Source organism: Panthera pardus, unplaced genomic scaffold (assembly GCF_024362965.1).
Source record: "Panthera pardus isolate Hobbes unplaced genomic scaffold, ASM2436296v1 HiC_scaffold_12, whole genome shotgun sequence".
NCBI lineage: Eukaryota > Metazoa > Chordata > Mammalia > Carnivora > Felidae > Panthera > Panthera pardus.
The window spans coordinates 67114603-67141843 of NW_026526677.1; the positions used below are offsets into that span (position 1 = coordinate 67114603).

At 35.5% G+C, this 27241-nt stretch overlaps 1 protein-coding gene across 25 annotated transcripts in view; it reads right to left on the reverse strand.

Moving 5' to 3' along the window:
- The window catches only part of DLG2 (discs large MAGUK scaffold protein 2), a 2072859-nt gene that overhangs the window by 744010 nt on the left and 1301608 nt on the right, over positions 1 to 27241 (reverse strand). The window lies entirely within an intron of this gene.

Sequence of the window (27241 nt, forward strand, 5' to 3'; positions counted from 1 at the left end):
AGGGTAAAGGGGGGCATGAACTTTTACTGTATGCAGCAGTGCTCCAGAGGGCATGAAATGTCCTATAGTATATAAAAAATCATACAAAAGAGAAGTGTGCTATATATTTAATCAGTCAGTCATACTTCAAACATGCTTAAGAGATGCAAGTCATTGCAAAAGTGTGCTATTCCCTGTTCTCTGCACAGTCTGGATTCCTAAACACAGAACTATCAAGGAAAGAAAGAGAGTGATCCCAAGGAAGCAGACTGAAGCAGTCAGGACACTAGCTCTGCTTTGAACATAGTTCTACCTACCAGTAGATGACAGCAACATTAACCCTCAGGGTAGTTAAGGTCAGAGCTAACCTGGATAAAACTAGGAGGCAGATCAAATGTGTCTTCCTCATTTTCTTCCCCTTCAAGAGTCCTCTGCTCTTCTCCTTGGACTCTCCTGACAGAAGAAAAGCTCCAAGAACTCACCGATAAGACAGTAATAAGAATCTGGGGTGCCTGGGTGGCTCAGTCCATTAAGCATCCGACTTTGGCTCAGGTCATGATTTCAAGGTTCATGATTTTGAGCTCCGTGTCAGGCTCTGTGCTGACAGCTCAGAGTCTGGAGCCTGCTTCAGATTCTGTTTCCCTCTCTCTCTGCCCCTTCCCCACTCACACTCTGTCTCTTTCTCAAAAATAAATATTAAAAAAAAGAATTTAATATCTGCCCCCTACTTGCTTTCTGGACTCTTTTTGAGGGTAGGTGTGATTCTTATTCATCTGTTTATCCCCAGGCCCTAGCATGCTGCCTAGCATATAGTGAGGATGGGCAAAGGTTTGTTATACAAACAGATGAATGTGAAAAGTATTTCATTTAATGTTGATAATGACAGAAATTCCTTATATTTATAGACTACATTTTGCTGACAAAGCACATTCACAACGAGGAATTCTCTTCCTTTTCACCCTCTGTCTATTCACTCATTCACATACTAAACATCAGGGGTGCCTGGCTAGCTCAGTTGAAGAGCATGCAACTTGATCTCAGGGTGGTGAGTTCAAGGCCCACCTTGGGCTTAGAGCTTATTAACAACAAACAAACAAAAACAAAAAACAAAAACAAAAAAACCCCAAAACCAAAAACCAAATATTAGTAAATCAATGCCTTCTTCATTTAATACAGAACACAGATTTCTTTCCTGAATTGTGTATTTGGCTGCATGCTGGTCATCTCCACTCAAGTATCTCACAGACATCTCAGACTTACTGCCTTGAAAATCTGAACTCTTATCCTCTTTCCTTCCCCTCAAATCTGCTATTCTTTCATTTCTTTATCCAGTAAATCCCAGCTCCTTCCACTTGGTCGTTTAAGCCATATGCATTCATCACAGGAACTCCCAATATCTACTTCATCATGAACACTGGAATCTGCTCTAATCTTGACCATCACCAATGTCATCATGTGCCCTTCTCCCCCACTCCATGATGCAGCCCCACAGGCCTGCTTCCAGTATGTAGGATATGATGAAGCTCATTCTTGTGTCAGTTCCTATGCAAATGCTACTTTGCTTCAAATCTTCTCCCACCTTTTCTCCAGAATTCTCTCCCACTTATCCTTCAAATCTCAGTTCCACTATGCACTGTAGGAGGCTTCACAGCATCTCTGTCCTCTCCTCACTAGATGTCAGTAGCATTCCCTTCCCCCAGCTTTAACAACCAAAAAAAAAATCTCCAGCCATTGCCAAATGTCCCCCGGAGGGATGAAATCCCATCCAGTTGAGAACCACTATTCTAGACTCTGTCAGGGCCCTTGTCACAGCTTTTCATGGAACCTAGTTTATAAACCTCTTTTTTTGTGACTTTCAGATTATTGCTGAACTCCTCATTGGACTACCCTCCCATGGACAGAAAAGAGTCCCTTTGTTTATCATTACATCCCTGTATGTACATAATCTCTAGCATGAGATTGGTGCTCACTGAACATTTGTTGAATAAATGAATGGATTGGATTATCGCAAAAACTACATGGAGTGTATACAGCCACAGTGAGCACTCCCATTTCTAAACTGAAGTAACAGATGGACTGAATGATTAAATGATAGGCACGTGAATTGCACCAGGAATAAATGGTAGATATAAGACTTGAACTTAGGTTTTTCCACTCTCAGTTCTTTTTGGCAGCATATATTATTCGATTGACATTCCCATGTTTTAACCTTCTCAGATTACTTTATTTCCCTGGCTTCCATATTTCCCATTGCATTTTGTCTTTGCCATCTATGCAAGAGTATTATACTCCTAACTGTATTTCAAGGGCTGAGATGCCCAGGGCCTCACAGTAGCTTCCAATAAGGCTGCACTCTGATGCCTTTGAAAACTCACAACATATTAAATATAGGAGGGAGGTGATTAAGGCTTTTCATGTTGTAATAGGAATGCAAGATGGAAAAAAAAATCAATAACTCCCCTGAGTGAATTTGCTTTTATGGTATTCTTAGCCCTGTGGCCCACTCTAGTAAAAAGCCTGGAGAGAAGTAATCATATGACATGTAAGATAATCTGATTTTAATGTAGGCATTGTAGAACTGCTAACTTGAACATAAAAGAACTTATAAAGATGCCTCACTAAAATTTCTTTTATTTCTGTGCTGCCTAAGTATGGCCAAACAGAAACATCTCAACTGGAAATAGAAAAAATATATATATTAATGGCACTTTCCATATGCCTATTGCACTTCTATTTTCCAGAGGTTTGACATGCAAGATCTATACAGCATAACTACTCATTTTTTTTTCCAAACAAGTATTTTTGAATGGCCTAAGTGTTTTGATGGCCAGTGAGGAGGTGGCTGAGAGGGCAGGGCACACTGTTAAGAGGTAAACCTGGCATGGAGAGGAACTGATGTTAGAATTTCCTTACTGGCAGCTAAGCCTGGGGGTTGAAGTCCTTTCTCCTCAATAAGCAATGCCTATTCTTTCCTATCTCTACACCGAGGCAGAGAGCACAGTTAAGGGTAGATGATCTGGAGTCAGATTTCCTGGGTTAGAATCCTAGTCAGACTGTGTTTTAATTATATGACCTTGATCAGGATTCTCTACAGCCTGGGCTTCAGTTTCCTCATCTATAAAATAGGCTCGATAATGGCATTTATGTTATATGGTTGTTGTGAGGATTAAACAGGTCAGCCCATGTGACCAGTATAAAATAAATGCCCAGTAAATAGTCATTAGCTGTTATCTTTATTTAAATATACATATTTATTTTGCTATGTAACACAAAGTTCTATCCATATGTCCTATGTTTATAATCTCACTAGTTCATAAGCACCTCAAGAACCTAATCTTCATTGCATTTTCATCATTGTATAAGTATCTCACTTGATTCTTAAAAAAAATCCTAGGAAGCTAGAATGGTTTTATCTATTTTATAGACAGGAAACTGAGACCCAGACTGACTGGAGTGTGCCAAGGATTATGCAGTTAGGCAGTGGTAGGGCCAGGACTAGAGCATTGGTCTTCTTAGGAAGACTCTTTTGAGCAGTTGATACCATAAAAATTTCATGGATTCACTTCTTGTCTCAACTCAGGATATCAAAATGGCCCTAAAAAGAAGTTCCCTGAGTGTCTGTCCTCCCTTTTCCTCACTCTTATCAGTATGTCTCCACTAGGTCGCAACTACATATTTTAATCAGTATTTGAATAATACTCTGTCTCTCTCTTGCCTTCCCTACCTCTGCCTGCTCCCTCCATCTCTTTCCTTTCTTTTCCTCTCCCTTACCTCCACTTCTATCCTTTCCTTCTCTATCCCTTCCCCTGCACTCCTACACATACACACACACACACATAGACACACACACACACACACACACACACAGAAATATCTTATTGGTCTATTTCACACAGAGGAGAGGGTGATGACTTTGATGTTTCCAACATATATGATGAGAAAATGGGGATCAGGTGAGAGCAAGGAAAGAAATGGAGTTTGAATTAAAGGTAGATAGAGGTATAGATGTATAGATATATAGATACATAGATGGATGGATGGAGAGATAGATAATATGGAAAAGAGAAAGAGACAGTCCTTGATCCTAATAAAGCTTGTAGCCAGGGGAACAACAATTAATAAAAAATCTTGCTGGGAGATGATGAATGGGTCTGAGTGTCTGCTCCATTAATTATTTACTGTGTGAATTTGGGAAATTTGGTTAACCTTACCAAGTCTCAGCTTCCTGCTGTGTAAATAATGAATAATAATAATGTTTTCAATCTTCTGGGAATATTGTGAGGATGACTGAATTGCTTAACATTTCTTAGAACATAAAAGAGTACTAAATAAATAATAATAAATAAATGTTGGCTATCATCAATAGTATTATCATTACAATTAATATTATTAATGCTATCAAGAAGGAGAAAGTATAGAAGGACTCTGAGGTGAGGGTGATAAATTTCTGTTTGGCACTTCAGGCAATAAAGAGCTATGAGGGGAAAGTATTATTCAAAGAAAATTTATAGTTATTGGTTAAATGACTGGTAGGTTAAGTACTACAAATGCAGGGAATTCAGCTAGGATTTATTTTCAAGAGCCAAGTGGTTCTGGGTTAGAACAAAAGCTAAATCCCAGTCTTAGAGTCATCCCAAACATTTATCCCTAGCGCTCATGAAGTCCAGGCCTATTCACCCCAAAATGAAGTTGCATGTAGAATGTTACTATATCACTAGCAAAACCCCAGATTAAACAAACTAAATCATTTGAGATTATACTATGGAGTCAAGACAGTGACATATAAACTACTCGAAAGGCTAGCCATAAGCATAAATAATGGATTTCACCAAAATAAACCTTGTGAATTTGATTTCACTGAACTGTGCTGATGGGATCAAAGGTTAGTTAACATTGGGCTCACAAACATTTATACCAGGAGGAAGCTTTTTTAAGGCATTGAGACTAAATATTACTCAGGCACAGAAATATAATGTTTTGTTGGCTTTATAATTCCTTTAAATCAGCAGTCTCTTCCCATAAAAATATAAAAAAAGCATATGCTTTTTGATATCCTTTTACCCAGCAATAATTTCATTTCAAAAACATTTCAGTGAACACTAATTGAACAGAAACTGTCAATTTTCCTTTTACAATGAAAGGAAAATTGCTAGGATAAAAAGTTTCTAATCATTATATCTAATTAAAAAGTTAATCCTTAGGTTCCTCATCTTTAAGTTCCTCCAAATATAACAAAAGAGTTTCCTTTTTAAAAATGGTAGACAAAAGCAGTCATTAGGTAATGCTACTTCCACAGTAAAGCCACAAACTTGGAAATAATATTGGCCCAAGCTATTGTGAGAGAATTAGAAAAATTACAAGAATCAACAAAAATCTTGGCCTGTAGTGACCCATGTTTTTCAATGCAGAAAAAACCCATTTGAGAACCAACAGTGGTGGATCAAATAAGTAATTATGATCTAAGCCTTTTGTGCTTTGGAGACAGAAAAATGGGCTCTATATCCCAGCTATGGAGAAATGCGATGTGACTCACTCTCTTAATATGAGTAAGAAGAAGCTTTATAGGTTCAAAAAGAGAGAGAGAGCCAGAAGCAAGCTATCCTTTTAAATAGGTGAGGCTTTAGACCAAGATCCAACTTACAACCCATCTTCTAATGCCACCCTCCCCACAACAACCTCCTGATGCCTAGAGGAGAAGAAAGGAGAAGAGCCTAGATGAATATGGGACATAATCCATCTACATATGATTGTCTCACATGGATCATGAGAAAGGGGTGGGGAATAGTTCTGAGAGGCTCAATGCAAATTGCAGGATTATGAGCAGGTTGTATTGACCATTTCTACTTCTTGCTTAGTGTTTTAAGTATTTTAGGGGATTGTATGGTGATAAAAGCAAGAAACTCTCCTTCTAGGTGCCCTTTGCTAGAGGGAGTAGTAAACAGATCCATAATATAGCAATGCATTTTATAAGAGTAATGCTCCATGTGGATCATCTGACTTCGGCTCAGGTCATGATACCGTGATTCACGAGTTTGAACCCCACGTCAGGTTCTGTGCTTACAGCTCAGAGCCTGGAGCCTGCTTCAGATTCTGTGTCTCCCTCTCTCTCTGTCCCTTCCCCACTCATGCTCTGTCTCTCTCTCTCTGAAAAATAAATAAACATTAAAAATTTTAAAGAGGGTTTCCTGATGTTCATTAACCAGGACCAGCAAGATCATTCTCATTAACTAAGCCTACTCATTCTGATAATACTCAGTGCACCTTCTAACCCATTACAAAAGTCCTCACTAAAGGCTGAATATCTGCAGCTCTGAAATAAGCAAATACAATTAGATGTCAACTCAGATCATGGCCTTCACAGAGCAAAAGGGCAATCTTCCTAATGGATTTTTCTCTTCCTTCCAGACAAAATTCTTTCTACATTTTGCCTCTCAGGGAAAGGAGGGATAAAGATTGAGCAAATATTTTTTTTTTTTTTTGCACAATGTTTTTTCCTATAAGGACCTTTTAGAGTTCACTGACATCCTCTGTTTTCTGCCTTTACTTTGCTTTCTTTCTGAGAAGCAAATACTGTGTACTAAACAGGAGTGAAAAATATGAAGCCCTTGCTCTTCTCCCTACAAGGTGTGTATGGCTGAAACTAAGCTTTTTGACATTTTTGAACCTTTATTTTCTCTACTGTAAAACAGGGATAATAATCCCTGTCATGGCAGGGGTCTTGGGGGATCAAAGAATGTGGAAACGCTTTGGAAATCACAAGGGGTTATTATTTTTCTGTGTAAGGGAAAGAAAAATGTATTTAGCCTTTATTGGACATCTACCAAATACCAGGTAAAGCACTAAGCCCCTTATGTACTAGGTCTTTTAATAAAGTAACCCAATGGTATGGACATGATGCCCACAGAATAGGCAAGCAAAGGAAATGGTAGAGAGACTGAGTAATGTATCTAGGCTCTCAAAGCTTGTTAATTGTACAGGCAAAATTAAAATCAATCTTGTTTCTCTCCAAAGACAATGCTCAGCTTCCAGAAAGTAGGAAATTATGCTTTTGGTGCACAGTGGTAAAAATGCAAGGTTTGAGAGTGAATCAGCAAAGGCTTGAATGCTAATACTGCCACTCAGTTGGTGTTGCCACGGGTAAGTTGTTTAAATTCTCTCTGAAGTTTTGTTGTCTCATCTAAAAATGAGAAAGACTAGTGACTTTACCCACATAGTTGTGAAGATTTCTTGAAAAAATGCATACATAGCACTTAGCAGGATAGTTGGCGCACAGTTAACATTCATTACACATCAGTTATTGCTGTTTCATCACTGAAAAACATTTGTTAGCAGCCAGTTCAGGAAATGCTTCAGAAAAATGTCACAGTCCCTTATAGTTTATTCTGAATAATTTGAAGATAAGGTAGATTTTATCATATACAACTAAAAATTGAATAAAATCATTGGAAGTCAGCTGAGTGAGCTAAAATATATGAGATTGAAGAAATCCAATCAGATATGAGGTGAAAGTTATGGTCAAGATAACGCAGAAAGAGTAAAGTCAGGAAGAAAAGAATGAAAATTGCCAAATTTGACTAAGTGGGCAATGCACAAATCTTTCAGTATTTTGACTGACAGCTAACCTGGAGTCTAAGTTCTTGGCTACCCATTCACATGCATGGTATACTTTACATTATATATTCTAAATGATATAGGGCATATGGTCCCTTCATTGAAAACATTAAAAAGTCAAAGTTAAAATGCTAACCTCTAAAGTTAGATTCCCTCTTATTTAAACACTTATTTAACAAGGCTAAAAAAAAATTTAAGTGTGAGGTTTCTCCTCACACAATGACCTTTATCTCTGATTTATGCTCTGAAAAACAATCTACAGATGATGCAAAGATCTAGGAGATACAAGGGCCCATCTAAGAACAACAAGTCAACTTGGGTTTAAACATTGACTCCACTGATAGTTGGGCAACCTTGTATGAACGCTTCTCTTTAACTGTGAAATGGGAGTAATATCCTTAGTCTTTTAGAGTGATTGTGCAGGTTACAGAAGTTGATATGGCTCCATTTACAACCTAGTTCCTAGCACCTAGGAGGCAATAAGTTATCTTCACTTAGTTTCCTTTTTCTTAAATATTTTGGAAAACATCTAATCTCTTTATTAAGTGTCCACAGGTTCTAAATTCATCCTTAGGTATTGATGAAACATAACACTGCTCCTGCCCTTGAGGATTTCACAGACTAGCTAATCATTTCATGGAACTGACACCATACACTATGATGGAATTAATATGGAGTGGAATGGAAAAACAACATGTTTAAATTGGTTGGGGGTCTAGGAGAGGGTGGGGAATAAGTAGACCAAGAAAAACTACAGACAAAAAGAAATGCTACATGTTCAAAGGTAGCCAGATTCTGCAGAAAAACAACAGAGGAAAGGATTTCCCAGGCTCAGAATAAAAGCACATGAGGTAGGTTATTCTTCACTCCTGCAGTTTAGAGTAGGGACGACTTCTCCAGTGAAATACTCTGGGTCTCTTACGCCATTCCCAGAAGGAGAAAGAAGTTTTATATTGGGTAAGTTTGAAGAAACAAACTGGGCATGCTCAGCTCACTCTTTCCTTTTCTAAGACAGCCAGCCAGCCGGAGCTTTGCGATCTCTTTCCGCTGTGAGATAAGCTTAGCAAGGCAGGCTGTGCCTCTGCAGAAGCTGGCATTTTGGGGCAGGGAGTAAATCTAGTTCAAAAGATCTTGGCAAACCTGTCTGACTGCCTACTATAGCCATTTCCTCCAATATAGCTTTTATCAGTAATAAATCTGTATTTTAAAAAAATCTCTATCAGAATCTGGCACCTTTATCTTATCTGGTTTTGTTTTAAGGTGAAAAAAAAAAAAAGACATTCTATTTATTGAGCTCCTCAGACTAGATAAAGCATCAGCGTTTAGAAAGAAGAGAGTGCATAGTGTATTCAAAATGTGACACTTTTTTTTTCTTTTTTCTTCAGGAGACTAATGTACTTAGTACAGGGAAGAAAGAACTAGTTTTAAGGTTTCAAGTTGGTCAGTAAGTGGGTTGTGGGGGCTTTTCTGTCATCCTAAAGGATTTGCACAATATCCAATAAGCAGTGTGAAGCCAAGGAAAGATTTGAAGTTGGAGAGATAAGAAGGCATTCTGTGGGAGGAAGGAATGTTGGAATATTCTGGCAGCTTGAGGTGCATGGGTTTGTGGTGCACTAGTGGCAAAAAGCCATTTTAAAGGCTGTTCCAACAGTCTAGGTAAGATCTTTGTGGGTAGATTTAATCATTGATCCAATATTGATCTCTAAAGTCTCTTAGAATCTAATAAATGTAAGACAGAAAGACAACATGCCTTACTGTGAAATTGCAGTTTTAAAATACCTTAAAGGCCAAGGGGAAGGGGTGGGGGAAGCTGCAGATACAGACAGTTCCTGACTTAGGTGCCTTGACTTACAATTTTTTGTCTTTACAGTACTGTGAAAACAATACACATTCAATAAAAACTATACTTTGACTATTGAATTTTGATCTTTTCCTGGGCTAGCGATATGCAGGATGATCATCTCTTATGATGCTGGGCAGCAGCAGCAGGATGGAGCTCCCAGTCAGCCACAGGACCCTGAGGGTAAACAAGCAAAGCACTTGCAACCATTCCGTGCTTCACTTTAAGTGCCATATTCAACAAATTACACGAGATACTCAACACTTTACTATACAATAGCCTTTGTGTTAGACAATTTTGGCCCAACTATAGGCTAACACAAGTGCTCTGAGCAGGTGTACGTGAAGCAAGGCTCAGCTATGATGCTCAGTAGGTTAGGTGTATTCGATGCATTTTCCAATCATGATATTTTCAATTTATGACAGGTTTATCAGGACTTAAACTCATTGTCAGTTGAGGAATATCCTTAATGAGGGTTCCAATAAGAGGGACTAAGCTCAGCTGTTGCTGAAATGAAGAGGTGACTACATGGACAATCTAGAGCTCATCAGAAATAATCACACCTATGTGGATCCTGAGAAACATAACAGAAACCCATGGGGGAGGGGAAGGGGAAAAAAAAAAAAAAAAAAAAAGAGGTTAGAGTGGGAGAGAGCCAAAGCATAAGAGACTGTTAAAAACTGAGAACAAACTGAGGGTTGATGGGGGGTGGGAGGGAGGGCAGGGTGGGAGGGAGGGCAGGGTGGGTGATGGGTATTGAGGAGGGAACCTTTTGGGATGAGCACTGGGTGTTGTATGGAAACCAATATGACAGTAAATTTCATATATTAAAAAAAATAAAAATAAAAAAAAAATAAAGTAAGTCCTATTCAGAAAAAAAAAAAAAAAAAAAAAAGAAATAATCACACCTAATTTAAAAGCCATTGTCTAAAAGACAAGCCAAATTTCACCAATCATGCAATAGGTTGATGTTTTTTTTTGGGGCGGGGGGAGAGCATACAAGTCTCCTGCACCACCATTACCACCACCAGAAAAAGAATAGGCATGGAACAGCACTAATGTAACAGACTAGAGCATAAAGGGTATCGGAAATATAATGTGTAACATGATTCATCTCATGATGTGACATGTAAACAAACAGGAGGGAATTTCTAGTGGATAGAGAGGAGAACTGCAAATCACAGCTGTCTGACTAATCACACTCTGGTCCTTGTTCCTCTTGTTAAACAAGCACTCTGTTTTGAAGTAACTAAATATTATGAATTTATATCTTCAAGCTGTTATGCATACATTGAAGAGGTTAAATTGAGCTAGCTTTTTGAAGAATATCCCTTGTTTTCTACTGCAGAAATGAGAGATAAAACTTAGGGATGCAATACCATATTTATTTAGCAAAACTTTGTTAAGGACTTATTGGATGTTATCTATTGTGTTGGTTAAGTGACAGATCTGTCCCTTGGATAGAACAACGGCAGCAGCCACACTGGACCCTGAGCTTGGAGGGGGAGATGTCCTTTAATTATCAATCATCTTTCAAATTTCAAAGGAATTTAGAAAGCTTTTCTCATTACAGTTTTTGAAGAATTTATCTCTATTCCAAAATGAAGTTCCAAGAAAATAAATAAATATTTAAATAGAATTTCCAAAAGAGCTGTAAGTACATTATTTTTTTAAAAAACTGTATTTTTCCTACTTCGTTCCTAAACTTACTAAATTTGGCCTCATTCCTAATCATCATTTTTTGAGCTGTATTGTGACCTAAATAAGTTTAGTTTTTTGATCACTTAATGCTTATCAGCTTCTTATAAATCAAGTCAACATCAACAAATGCGGGGTACTGTATGAATTAGTCCAGCACAAAGAAAAGAGTGACCCTCTGAGATCAGACCTGAGCTCCAAACATAAATCTGATCCTTAGTGGTATAAATTAGGGCAAGTTACTTTGTTTCTAAAAGTCCATTTGCTCATCTATAAAATGGGGAGAAGATGACCTATATCCCCACGCTATTTTGAAGGTTATAATAAATTAATATATAAGAAATGCTTCACATATGACAGCAATTATTGTAATTTATAATTATGCCATTCACATAAAGTACATAGCATCATTGAATGCAAGGGCTATAAAGAAACTAGAGATCTAGGCTGCCATGTCTTTCCTTATTATTCATGGCTAACTGTGCTAATTTTCAGTTCTCTTTTCTGAGAGGTCCAAATGTAGCTTCACCGTCTTTCTTAGCATCACTGTCCATTCAGCCATCATGAATCAATCAGGGTCCACACAATGAAACATATTAATAATATTTTGCATCTAGTCTAGTTCCCTCCAGTTGACATGCACTAAAATTCTGACACTTGGTTTGGGTGGTTCAGAGTCCAGAGTTAGCCCAGCTAAATTTTCTGATTTCCAGTTCTGTATATTTCCAGTGGAATACACTCACTCACCTTCCTCTGAGTTGTGAAATTCAATATGAGTCCAAGCTGGGAGAGACAGATCACTTAACAGCCTTAATTCTGCTGAGGCATGAATTAAAGCATGACCCTTGCAATCTACAGTTACAGACTGATTTGAAACAAGGAACTGTTTAGGAGACAATTCATGCACTCTGTCAAGGCCAAAGCTATAATGGGGTCGACAATACAGTAATTTTAGTGATGGGATAATGGACATTATACCAAACTGCTGCCATGTTAGCCACAGGCATCACATGATAAGAGGACACTTTCAGATTCTACAAAATATGATTTATCAATTTTGACATCAATTTAGTCAATTGGGTCTGGAATGTACAAAGGGAATATCTGTTTCCAGTCACTGGTTTATTCCTAAAAAATACAACTTACTCATTACTGTTTTAAAGTCACATTGAAGTTTAAAGGAGGAATAACTCTTAGAAAAATGTTTGTTTATGTTCCAAAAATCCTCTTGGAGGATTTCTAATGAACTTAATAAATGGTGTTCGAGGGATGTACTCAAGATTTCATAGTTCAACCAAAAAGAAATGAATGGAGAAAGAGAGATGGGAGACCATATGCTTGAACCATATGCTCTAAATAATATACTAATACTACTACTAATAATAATTTTCAGTAAAGTTAAATGATTACTTTATTTCCTTATTAGCATCCACCCAAACTCTAAGTAGTGACTTTCCTAGATAGAGATTATCCATCATCGAATGTATTTAAACAAGTTATTAAAAATATCTTTCTCATGAAGGTATCAGAGGGAGGACTCAATGCTGGAGCTGCAGAAGAAGGGAAGGTCAACATCGCATATTTGGTGGGCCATGATCTATTGCCTTGGGCTTGGTATTTGAGGGCTTTATTAAGACACCTTCCCAATTTCCAACTTACAAATGTAGTAAATTATAATTGCTCTCAGGTGATTGAAAACTCAGCCATGCAAGTTAACCATAAAGAAATGAAAGAACACTTAGGCCAGCAGGACTGTTGAAAATATCCTCCCTAAAGAAAAAAACTGTATCAATCTGAAGTTTGGAAAGATGTTAGAATACAGAAGGAAAGCAAAGAAAAAGTGAAATCAGAAAGGCAATCATTGCCAACCAATCAGGAACACACTAGGTGGGAAGGAGTGGGAACATTTGGGTTCAAATAATTAACAGATTCTGAAGATGTTTTGACTCCACGGAGAGAGGTCCAATAGCTGGAAATTACCCTTCACTTCTTTCATTTTTCTTATCTGCTTCACTTTGTTTTTTTGGTCTCAAAGAAACTCACACTATTTAATCGATCTTATTGTTCTACATCCAGAATACAGCTCAATTCATACAATGGATCTCCATCACCATTGCTGCTACCTGAATCCAGTCAACATTATCCCTCCTTTGGAAGGGCATTCCAACTACATTCCCTCCTTCCATCATTGCCTCCCCACAGCTCATTCTTACTATGTACATCAAGACCATTTCACATCCAATGGCTTCTTGTTGAACTTTGAATACAATTCAGACTCCCTACCACAGTCTTCAAAGTCTCCACGACCTGCAATCTCCATTCCTGACCTTCTTCCACATACTCTCTCTTTTCCATACTAGCCTTTTTCTGTTGCAAAAGATAAAATTTGTCCTTACCCTAGGTTCCTTGAACATGCTATTCTATTATTTATAATATCACCTGAAGACTGTTATAAGGCTGTCCCCTTTTCACCTTTCATCCTTCAAATATCAACTCAATGGTCTCCTCCCCCTTAAGGCCTTCTCTTACTTTAGTGTGTATCCAAAGAAGCACCCACACCCCACTGCCTCCACCAAATTATTCTCCATATCACAGTGCGCTTGTTTATTTTACAGTCATAAGTCAGTATTTGAAGTAATCTTATTTATTTGTTTACTTGTTAATTGTCTGTAATTCTCAACTAAGTCTTGCCTGTTGTATTTATTGCTATATTTTCAAATTTCTAGGACAGGACTTGGCATAAATAGATAATTAATGAATACTTAGGAATGACTAGACAACTGAATTATATGTACATGGATATATCATTTCTTCTAATAATTGTAATTTTCACTGAAATTTACATTTACATAATTTGATATCATGTACATTTAAGCCAGTCTGAGTTAGTTTCTTGGTCCCAGTTCCTTCTGGATACTTATCAGATACTGGATACTTATTTGGGCTTTCAAAGAGACAAAAGGGATCCAGGAACCAGAAACCTAATCACAGTATTAACATGCTTCACATAGTACAACATTATTCCCTCCCTACCAATTTTTAAAGATACTATTCTTTCACTCATTTATGAATGAGTCAGGCCCTATCCCCACACTAAAAGTACAGAAATAAATAAGGCACATTTTGTGTTCTCTCAAATCTTCTAATATGGTAGATGAAGCAGACATGTAAGCAATCACAATACTAAGTGAAATAAGTGATGTACAACATTCTGTGAGAACACAGAAAAGGAAGGTTTAAAGAAGGTAATATTTGGGATGATACTTGATTGATGGATATGTTATCAAACAGAGGAACAGGGAGAATCTTAATAAAAAGGGGGTGTGTGAAAAAAGGTTTGGCAGGAGACTGAATGCATGGTGGCTTTAGAGAATCAGGGAACAAATAGTTGGCTGTTGCTAGACATAAGAGAAGTGGCTGGAGATGGGGTTGGAGAATAGGTTGAGGGTAAAATGAAGATAATCTTAAAGTTCTGCTATGGAGGTCAAGTTTTATTTTTTAACTAGTGTTTGGAATCTTGTGTTTCATGAAATACTGGTAAATATTTCATCACACACATTTAGTCCATGTTGCACATAATTGACCTGTCTTGGAAAGATGTAAAATCATAAGGACTTTGAAAAAAATCCCATAATAATAAATTAACAACTATTTAACATCTTTGATCCTACACAGACCACCCATTAGTATTTCCAGACATATCTGTCTTCTCCAGAGATCAGAGTACTCTTAAAGTGAAAGACTACTATAAATGATTTGGATTTGCTAAATCATTTAAATTGGTGAGTGATATAAACAGAATTGAATGTTAAGATAAATTTGGCAACAAAAACATTTGGAATGGATGAAGGAGTCTGGGAGACCAGTGGCTACTGCAAATAACTTATGTTAATGATAATGCACATCTATAGTCAGAAATTGAGAGTGGGAATGAAAAAAGGGAAAATGTTTGAGACACTCTGAGATATAATTCTTTATTAACTATTCATCAATTAATTAGTGAAGACCCTGGGAGTAGAGAAGTGATGGGAGTAGAGGAGGTGATGACTTCCTGATTTTTTGGCATGGTAAACTGAGTGGATTATAAAACAGGTTCAGGAGCAGCATAGAGTAGGAGGAAAAAAACAACAAAAAACAAAAAAAAAACAGGCTGAATGCTCCGAGTGAACTGCTCCAAAAAAGGATGGGGATCATAATATCAATTGTTATCTACATTTTCTTGACTCAATTATTAGAAAAGTGAATAATTATAAGTCTTCAAAGAACTACCAATTGCTCTAAGCTCTTTAATAAACTTAAAAGATTTTCTGTCCTTAACCTACGTACAGTCTTAAACCCATTTAACAGTCACGTTTCTATTCAGTCCTTCGAAAATGATGTTCTTTCCTATGCTAAAAAACAGTCACCCTCACATCATTGATGGATGGGCTTCACATTTTGTTTAGGACAGCCAGACAGTGCCAAGCTTTGATAAGAGGAGTCCATAGAATTATTCTATACAGAAATTTAATTCTAAATATTGGCATCAGCACTATAATAAGTGTGTTTTTAAGGGATAACACTCACACAATCATCTTAAGATATGGTTTTGACTTTTAGGGAAAGCCTGCCTGCATTTTAAGACATGTGGACCCCAGATCATCTTTGATTATGTCTGTCTACAAATTTCATGAAATTCTTATCCATATATAAGCATACTATAAAACAGGCAGGATATTTCCAGAATATTTCCCTTCCCCATCTCATCAGTTAGATCACTTTTTCTCTTCAGGTTTCCTGACTGTCAATGTAGTGCTCACACTGCACTCCTCAGCAAACTCTCTATCAACACAGTCAGATAGCCTGTCTACGTCTGCCTGTTGTACTAATTACCTCTTCATCTGTCACTCAATTCAATCTTGCTCACCTACGTCAGTGTGAAAAGAAGAGCATTCAGCTCCTTCCTTCCAGAGAACAGACTTAAGGAGCTACAGTGACAGGAGAGGCAGAGGCATAGATCACTCAAAAGATTGTTATAGAACTACTCTTCTATATTCAGGATAGGGAGAAATTTCTCTCATCAGGACTTTCAAGCAGAAACTACTCACCTATTTGTATACCCATTCTCCCTTCCTTCCTTCCTTCCTTCCTTCCATCCTACCATTCACACAGTCAACAAATTAAGCATGTATTACATTGTCACCTGGATATTATTATTATGCTAGGGATTATAGATGATGCCATAATAGTATCACAACTGGCTACAATCACAGGAAAAATAACTCATCTTCATTAAGAAAAAAAAGCAAATTAAAATAGTAATGGCATACAGTTTTTTAGCTTACTGAATTCGTGAGCACAGGAGGAAAGACATGTTTATACATTCCTGAAATCGAAAGACTGTAAATTGGTAAAGTCTTCTTACAAGCAATTTGGCAATTAGCTCTAAGCTGTAACAGGCAGGAATCAATCTCTTTTGTTCTCCTTTATATCTCCATTATTCAACACAGTGTTTTGGCATATGGGAACTGTTCAATCATTAACTGTTGAATAAAAATTGACTGAATTACTAGATAAATACTATGAGCCTTAAAAATTTGCATAATTGATTTAGTGATTCCTTTCCTGAAAATATATCCCTATGAAAAATGTGGTCAAAAGTCCTTGTATACCAATGCTTAACTTTGGTATTGTTTCTATTAATTATAAAAAAAAGATAACCTCAACTCTATCAACTTGAATTTTTATGGAAAGGTGAATATTATGTACTCATTATAAAATTATGTCAATAAGAAAAATAGTTTATTGACTTAGGAAAATGTTCACAATATGATGCTAAGTTTAAAAAGCAATATGGTTTTATATTATTAAATTCCCACAGACAGACACATACAAACAATATATTTAGGTACATCTATGAGCATGTGATAATACAAAATTATTTCTGAAGATATATATACAGAGACAATTAAAAACATTGAAAGGGTATAAAAACATTAACTGTGGTTTTTGTACTTTCATAGGTGTTTTAAATTATTTTAAACTTATCTTTAGCTTATAACATTTAGCAAAAATGTGTTACTTTTACATCAAAACCCAATAACAAAACTATTTTTAAAAGTAGTATATATGCTTACCTTTAAACTAAGAAGACTTATAATTATCTACTTAGTTTTTACTTTTATTAAAAATTTTTAAATTGAAAATAGAATAAAAAATATTGTAAGTCTTTCTCCTAATCTTTCTGTGAACCTAAAACTGTTCTAAAAAATACCTGAAAAATAAGCCATAAAATGTTGCAGATAAGAGCAGTAATATGTGTAACAAAGAACAAGTAAAGTAGATCAGAAAAATGAATAAACAGTATAAAACTAGAATCAAAGATTTTGTATAATTGTCTTTCCAGATTGTCAGGAGCAGATATATTTAAAAAAATTTTTTTTTTTTTACATTTCATTTATTTTTGAGAGAGAGAGAGAACATGCACACAAGTGGGGGAGAGGCAGAGACAGAGGGAGACACACAATCCAAAGCAGGCTCCAGGCTCTGAGCTGTCAGCACAGAGCCTGACGTGGGGCTTGGAACTCACAAACTGTGAGATCATGACCTGAGCCGAAGTCGGACGCTTAACCAACTGAGCCACCCAGGCACCCCAGCAGCAGATATATTTATTAATCATTCTGAAATGTAATGAAAATATCTGAATTATTTACATAGTTCTAAAGCTAATTCATTTCTTAAAGAAAACAGTGGTACTGAAAAACCATATCAGTCAATGTTGACTACTAACTAAATAGCACAGCCTATCAGAATAAAGTACAAAGGTCTTCAATTATGGATGTTTAATGTGCTGGTGTCAACTCCTGGACTCTGAGCACTTATATTTAATGATGAAAATGATGGAGAGTAAAGGTCATGCAGCCCACAGTAGATTGTATGGAAACTAATTATAAAATAATATTTCATGACATTATTTCAACCTTCTAGAGAACAGGTGACTCCTAAATTGGACAAAGAAACTGTGAAGAATCGATTTTTTTTCTGGCTGTCCTCTCAAAGTACAGCACTGTTCCTTTCATCATTGAACACCATGACCCACTTGAATCCAGAACCTAATTTCTGAACAGTGATACCAATATTTTTACAGCATCACAATAGAATAAGAATCTGAGTGAAACTAAAAACAAAAGAAACAAACAATAAATGCATGTTAACTTTTTATTATAATGTTATTAAATAGAGCTCTTATAAGGGTAAAAGTGGTCACTCTTAATCTTAAGGCATTTGCATAATTCATAACAATAACACGTAAACTCAAAACTAAGTACTTTATATACACTTTTATGTACTGTACTAAGTACTGATTAAGTACTTTTATATTCTGTGCTGATATTCATTCAGAAACCAAGAAGACTTTATTGAACTATTGCTACTTTCTGGGTACTAGGGAAACAAAGGTAAATAGGTTGTACTCTAATGGAATTCAGTTCAGTGAAGCATATAGATAAGCACTCATAACTGTGATACAATGTGATAGGTAAATCATGCACAGTAACCAACTAGACATAAAAGTATAGATGACATAGTCTCTCCTCTCCACAGCCAGGGATACCGTTGAGAGGTCTGGGCCCAAATGTATAACTTAATAATGATACCACAAGAATTGTCACAAAAGTAAATGGACAACTAGCACTGGGAGTTGGACTCAAAATGGGCATATGAGGACTCTCTCATCAGGAGACTGAGAAGGACACTAACCACAGTGCAAGGTAATGTGATAATTGTGCAGGATGCCATGTTAAGTAGAGGTTTTGTGAGCTAAGATGGGCTAGCTAGATAGGATTAATGAGAAGGATGTTCTTGAACCAGGTCTTTAAAAGATGGATAGACTCTGTTAGGCAGAACGGGATATTCTATCACAATTAAATGGAAAATTAATAGTGTAGTGCAGAATTTTGCAAACTTTTTCTATACAGGGCCAGATTCTCAATTCTATTGGACCCAACATTTCCATTTTATAATATTTGTTTTGTAATACTCTTTCTCCATCTGAAATTCATAGATAATGCAACTGTCTACACATATTTTTCTATACTAAGTAAAAAGAAAAATACAAGAGTAGTTTATATTTAAAAAATGTTTTCAATATGTAAATCTGTGAGGCCAAATATACTGAACAGTGTAATGAAGTAGTTAAATGCTTACATACACTTATAATTAATAAATATATATTTAAATGGAATAAAGAGACCAGATACCAGTTCTTACAAGAAGTACAGGAAGAGAAAAAACTCATATATGATGGATTCCAGATTTAAACATTAGTGTTGGTAGAAGTAATAACAGATTATTTGTATATAATAAGAGATTAAAGGAAATAACCTCAATTGAAATATAGAAGATCTAACATAAGTGTCAACAGTTCAAACAGAGAAAGCTAATAAAAGTGATATTTTTGAAAATAAATTGGCCCTTATTTATAACTTTGGTGTCAAAATAATTCCCTGTTTTATATACCACAGGACACTGAGGAAATTTATCTATCATTTCTCTATCCCTATCTCTTTATCTCTGTTTGGAATTCTCTCCAATGACAAGGTATGCATTTGATTTCTAGTGCTTCAAAAGACTGTGGAACTCTAACCTTTAAGAAATGGGGAATGGGTTGAAAAAAACAAATAACAACAACAACAACAAAAACAGCAACACAACAACTCAGCAACCTAAGACTTACAGGGAAGTTGAGTGTAGATGACCTTTGGGATAATTTCAGAGTAGTATTGAAAACAAGAGAAAACTAAAAAATAAACAATTTCAGTTACTTTTCAAAAAATAGATTTATTATTGGATGCTAAAATATTTTAAAAATTAATATATGGTATGTCAATCAAATTAAATGTTTTTAAAATACCCTATAAATTAAATCTGTCAGATCTATTTTGTGTGTTTCTAAGTCTATTAAAAGAAGTCTCAAGTCTCTTTGATTACATATTTGCAGGTGATATTTACAAATGTAGACTAATACAGGAGAGGTATATCTGTGGCACCAAATATAGGAGCAGCAGAATTAGGATGGGGTTTTCAAAAATGGGTGCCAACTTATGCCAAATTCCTAACAAAATAAAAAATGCAATGATTCCTTGATTTACAGAGGAGTTACATTCCTAGAAATTTAATGCTTATTAAATTTCTGCAGAAAATACTTCATATCTGTTTGTAAAACTGAATTTGACTTTAGACTTAAAAAATCATAAACTTAAAAAAATGTTCATGAATGTCTAGTGGAATGTTAAAAATTGTGGAGTACATGGGGTGATTCTTTGTTATACAGAGCTTCTTTGCACATTACAGTGCATCTAGCATCCCTGACTCCCTTATCCAAGATGCCAGTATTACCTCCCAATCATTATCAATACATAACTATCTCCATACAATTCTAAAATTATTTCTAGTGGCTCTTCTTTCTATCTCCTTGGGGACTACTGTTCTGAATTATGAAGTAGTAGAAATAAGATATAATATAAATTTTGTATAATGTCCAACACTGCATTACCAAACAAGTTGCATGCTTAATAATGTTCTTCCAATAATTAACTTCATAAAGAGGAGGACAGGGCTTAGAGAAGGAGGGCAGCTTGACACAATACAAAGGTAACTCAATTCTGAGTTCAAAGACATGGATCAAGTTTACCACAATCTGAATGAGCCTGAGGAAATCTTTTAACTTATTTTAGGCTTCATATACATACATACATATATATATATATACATATATATATATATATATATATACACACACACACACATATATACATATATATACACACACACACACACATATATACATACATATATATACACACATAGACATATATATATATACACATATATACATATACATATATATACTATATATGAATATATGTGTGTGTGTATACACACACACACACACACACATATGCCTTTGGGAGATTAAAAGAATGTAACAAAGTAGTCTAGAGAATTGAGGAGAATAAAATCAGGTGGGGCTAATTTGTAACAGATCAAACAATGCCAGGAAAAGGAAGAGGATGGATGATGGAGATGGTAGTATTAAGGAAAGAGATTTGATTCTTGGCATGATAAATACACAAGTAGATAATGTGTGAGATTTACAACATTCAGCAATGTACAATAATGCTTTTGGGTGTAAGATAATGTCTACATGTACTTTGTTATGTATGTGTATTAAGTTTAAAATACATGGTTCTCAATTCCTCACTATAGAGGTTGTAAGACTGAATCTAATTTGCAAATAACCACAGATCACAAGGTATTTCTAAGAGCAAGGATCAGTGCTGTGAGAATCAACAACAGCTCCTTCAGATCAGCACAATTCTTAACCTTGATCAGACAGAGGAGACATCTTTAGAGGTCCAACCAGCTCAGGGTTCCCATGACCAGAAAATGAAACAGAATGGGGAAATCTAGGGTTCTACTAGGGAGTGCCAGTTCTCCCAACACTACAATTCTTTAAGGAAATTACCTGTTAAATTAGAGAGTTCAAAAGGTCTCTTGGGGTGTTCTACCTCCCACTATTCCTCAAAGAGGCCTTTCTATAAGATTTGGTGGAATGGGGAAGGTAGTCATATAGACCTACATTTGAAACAAATTCTAACTTTTCAGATGTGCCATCATGAGAAAGTTACTCTTAGCTTTAATTCCCATATCTATAAAGTGGGGATTTTAATACCACTCTTAATTTTGTTGAGAGAATTTAAAAAATAAGTAACATAAAGCCTTAGCATAGTGCTTCATACATTATGGGTATTGTGAGTATTCAACAAATATTATCATCTTTGCTCTTTCCTTTCCCAACCTCAGTACTTTGTCTCTACTTGTCCCGCCCTAGAGAAAATGCTCTGCTCACATCAGCATCCAGAAGAAGTAGGGACGTAAGTGTTGACCATGTAGATTCAGGTCTGTTTAAAAAATGCCTAGAACTTTAATTTCTCCTGTATTATCCTTATTCTCTTCTGTTTCTTTTGCCTGAGGGCAAATGGTATTTTCCAGAGACTAAAAAGTCTTATTCTTCCTTGGTAAGGGGTTCTCTTTCTGGGAGGAATCAGTAGAAACAGCTACAGAGTTAAAACAAGCTGTCAGATCTTTCTGGCTGGGCATAAGCTGAGCCTGAGATTTCAGCCTAGGGCAACTCTACTTCTTGGATAAAAAGGTTCTCTGCACTCAAGTTGCTGCAAATTGCTATTTCTGGAGGAGTTGCAGAAGGACACTTAGGGAAGATTTACAGAGTTTGACTAAGTGCTTCAAATACAGTTGTTCTCGCAGAATGTTTCTGAGAAAATCTAATATACACATATACACACACACTATAACTATATATATATATATATATATATATATATATATATACACACACACACACAACATATATATACAATTATACACATATAATATATACTATATATATATTATATACATGTATATATCTATACACATACATACACACATATATATGCCATATATATATGACATATATAAATATTTTTTGGTAGTGTGCCTTTTGTGAATCTCTGAGAACACTGAAGGGTAAAATGTCATCCCATCATCATGTGGTACTGTGCCAAATGTTTCTGGACAGTTGCCTAACCTAACCTTCATCATTATAAGACATCAAAAAATTTACTGAACAAAGGAGAAATTCTAATAAAGGACTACAATACTGATAATAAATTTGATGGACTATAAGTTCTTCAGGTTAAAAAAGCATAATATAGATATGATTAGTAATAATAAATACCACTTATTGAACAATTCCTACGTTCTAAGCACCATGCTGGGCTCCTTTATATAGAGTACAGTATTTTCAATTCTTAGTACATTTCCCATAATATAATTTTATTATCCTAAGTTTTACAGAAGGAGACAAATGAATCTTAAAGAGGTTAAGGAAGTGAGGTCACACAGAGCTGGGAAATTTAAACTTAGGATTGTCTGGCTTTAAAGCATAAATCTTTTCCAAAGTGCTTCCCATTAATTAATGGGTGTCAGTTGACAGAGAGTAGTATTGGAAGAGATATAGGAGTTCATTTGGGGAAAATCAGTTTTCTTAGAAACAGAGAACCTGAGGCCCAGAAAGTTTCAATGACCATGCAGTCTAACACATGGAGAGTAGCAGTACCAGTTACACTGGGATCCTGCAGTGACTGACTCCATGCTGCCAGTTCAGTGAAGTCCTCATCAAAGCCCACCAGACTCTCTGTGTGTCCAAACCCTGTTCATGTCTCTAGCCTCAGCTCTTGAAGAACCTACTCTCTAGTGCCCAACATTCTGGGCAAACAGAACTATGAGCATCTATGAGTAGTTCTACACAGCAACCAGAGTGTTACAGGTGTTTCTGTTTTTGTTATTTTTACTCCAAAAGCTTCTCTCTCTTTGCTCACTTGATAAACACATGTACGTTACTTCAAGGTTCAGTTCGATTCAGCCCAAGCATCACTACCTCTTGAAGTCTTTACTAATTCACTTACTTTCTCTTCCCAGACAATCAGAAAAAATGAAGTAAGGAGTAAGTTAATAATAGCCAACTTTTATTCCACGCTTATTCATTCATTCTACAAATATTTATTGAACCCATATGACTTGTAAGCACTGTTCTAAGTGCCTTACATTTATTATGTTAATCATTCCTCACTACAAATCCTGATTTAGGCTCTATTTTTATGCTCATTTTATAAAATAGAAAATCTAGGCTTAAAGAGATACTGTATCTTTTCATAAAAATAAAATAAAATAAGTAAATAAATGAATACTTAAAAGTTATCTTCCTCCTCTTCCTTCCTCCTCTGTGGTTCCTCTGGTTCCTGAATATATGTCCACTATGGAATTTGCAGAACTCCATGGAACTTGTTTCACTTCCAATTTGTGAATTATGATTATATAATTCTGTATATATAATGATATATTTACTACAGATTATATATGGCTGTAGGCCATTAGCATCACAATGGTAGGGGTAGGATTTCCTTTTTACTATCTTTATTTACTTTTTTTTTTTTTTTTACTATTTACTATTTTACTGTTTACTATTATATCCACAGCCCTGATAGAGCAGCACATGCTAAGCACTCAGGAAATGATAGTTGAATAAACAAATGAAGACTGAATGAATGAAGTACAAATGCATAGAACTCTGGCCTTTGAGTCTCCACTGTTCTGTGCTGCCTTCCCAGATCAATCTGAATTGGGGAGAAATGCCACATATGCAATGATGGACAGTTTCTCCCCACTCCTCAACCAAGACCAACATTATTATCCTAGATGTGCATTCTAGAACTCACTTCTGGACACTATAATTTTCCATTTTCTTACCTATTATTAGGGTTATATTAATTCTACAGATTTAAATGGAATGAAAACTTATTTGAGAAAGGACAGAAACTGTTTTTTAGTCTTGCTGAGGAACAACATAATGACAGTGTCCTGTTAGCACACAACACCCCAAATAACAGGAGTTTGGCAAAGAGCCTTGGGAGGAACTAAAGTCATTACCATGGCTCTCTATTATAGCAGCCGGAAATCACACTGCTGATTTCCACGTAATACAGCAAATATATCTGAGAGCAGGATCTCAGTTCCAAGACACTTAACAGCCCTCAGGCACGTTCTGTACCATATGTGGGTCCCCAGGTTATTCTAAAGCACGCATTCTTCTCCTTTCTACTTTATCAAGAATTGTAATGTTTAGTATAATTAACCTCCATCCTTTGTTTCACAGTATTTCACAGGATATCTTTAGTTAATTTAAGGGGTAAGAACAGTATCATATCATAAAGTTCTCAAAGCAGACTAGGCTTTTAATGGACACATATGCATACACATACACACACATATGCCCTTACTTTTGTTAGAGTATATAAGGGTGTATAGTACTTACACATATCTGTATATTTTAAATATTAGACATATTCTGTAGATGCATATGTAAATGAGTACACACATATACACATGTACACATATACATGTACACACGTATACATATGCACACATACACATAAATCATCATTTTAGAACACCTACAGGAAGTAAAGGAAATGTACTTCATATGAAGAGAATAAAACATCCTTTGGAAGAACAAGTTAGTACTTTCTGGGTAAGAAAATAATAATATAGAACTTTAATTTTTATATGTATATATGTATATACATGCCTACATGTATATGTGTATATAGATACATATAGACCTATATATACATGAAAATATGTTAATATGTACAAGTATTTAGGTATTATATTTTAAAACATATATTAAAATCTATGCATAGCACTTTCATAGGACTGAGGTGGTAAAAAGGAGGAAGGGTCAGGTGATAGAAGAGTGTCACAACACTAAAGGCCCTAAAAGATATGGTATTTTAATTCCAGTATTTGGAGGACTGTTCTTCCTAGCCAACAATAAAATATATGTGGATAAGAGAAAATGTATAGAAATAAGTATGAAAAAGAATGGGAGATGGTAGCTGTCTTAATTCATTGCCTTCTCATATGTCACTAGATCCTTAATTATCAGTGCAGAGAGTCTATTTCAATCCTTTAAAGCATTAAATGGCTATAAATTTAAGGCAAGTAGGAGGCTGACTTTGTTAAAAAGCAAGAAAGGGAAAAGTTTCCCTTGATGGATGAAAAATGTATCAAGATTTTTAGGGCATGGTTATTATAATGTACTGTTTTGGGGCTGAGAAATTATCAGTTATGAAATGAAAATCTTATTACACCTTGGATAAAAAGAATTATGACAATAAACCAAGTTGCTTTTTCTACTTTAATGTCAGTTGGCTAATTCTACTCTGTGCAAAAACCATAAGCTAGATGTGTGTTTGTCTTCTTTGCCTTGAGAATTTAATATAATCAACACAAGAGATATAATTTAAAGACATTTAAACCATATATATTTGTTAAAGAATATATAGAGACTCCAAAATTGTCAAGACTGTTTTTTTTTTCAGTTTGAAATTCATGTTAACTTTGAAAAATAATTGAGTTTCCAAATGTCAGGCTCCATTTCAGGCTGAACCAGTTTAATGCTAAAATGACAATATATTCTTCATTTAAAGCAAGAGTCTGAGATGAATGATATTAATTCATCAAAAGCCACATATATGTAACTCAATCATTAAGATTTAGTGATATATGATATTCTTAGAAGTACTTTTTAAAAAACTAATATTAAAATTAGAATGTTCTCTACACCTTTCCCATCATACCATTTCACTTGTAATCAATAGCCACTTCTCAATTATAGTAAAATCACATTAAAATCAAGAAAAGACTTTTTTTTCCCTGAAAACAGATTTTCTCCTTCTCAATGGATATTTAAGAACTATCACTGTTCTATATTTATGACAGTGATTACAGGTGCACTTTATTTAAATTTTACAGCATTTACAGGAAGTTGTCTTCCCTCTTCTGGATGGGGACAGGAAAAAAATGAGCCAATTTCATTTCTGATAAAATGCCAGTAGTTTGGGGCAAGAATAAGCTAGGAATTAAATTAAGGCAATCTGCACATCTGCTTCAGAACTAGATTACAGAAGAAAGAGAATTATAGTTTTTAATATAAATAACCTTATTGCTACTCTATGAATAAATAAAATGTTTCATTATTGTATTCTGAGTGTAATCATCCTGTAGTCTGCACCCAATTATTCCCTTTGTGTGTAAAATGAATTATTTCATATAAACAAATTTTCTTCTCCATTACTGAAAAGGTATACAGTATTATGAGAGTAAAATTAGAAAAGCATAATTTAAATCACTACTTTCCATAGCTGAAGAAATAAATGCCTTTTTATCATTGAAGAGGTGGAAAGTATCTGATTAAAGTTCATTTTTTTCTCTCCCTTAAAAACAAAAACAAAAACAAAAACAATGAGGCTAGGCAGTACAGAAAAGTTAACAATGATTAGAAGTTAAATTGCTGCTAAAAGCCAATGATGCAGCACAGTAAAATCATCTGAGGACTACAGAAGTTGAACTTGGGAAAGAGTCACTGAAAGAAACTGAGCACAGCATCTTCGGACTTTCACAGGCCACCCAGAGGTGAGCCCACAAACACCTGTGAAAATGACAGGTTTTCCA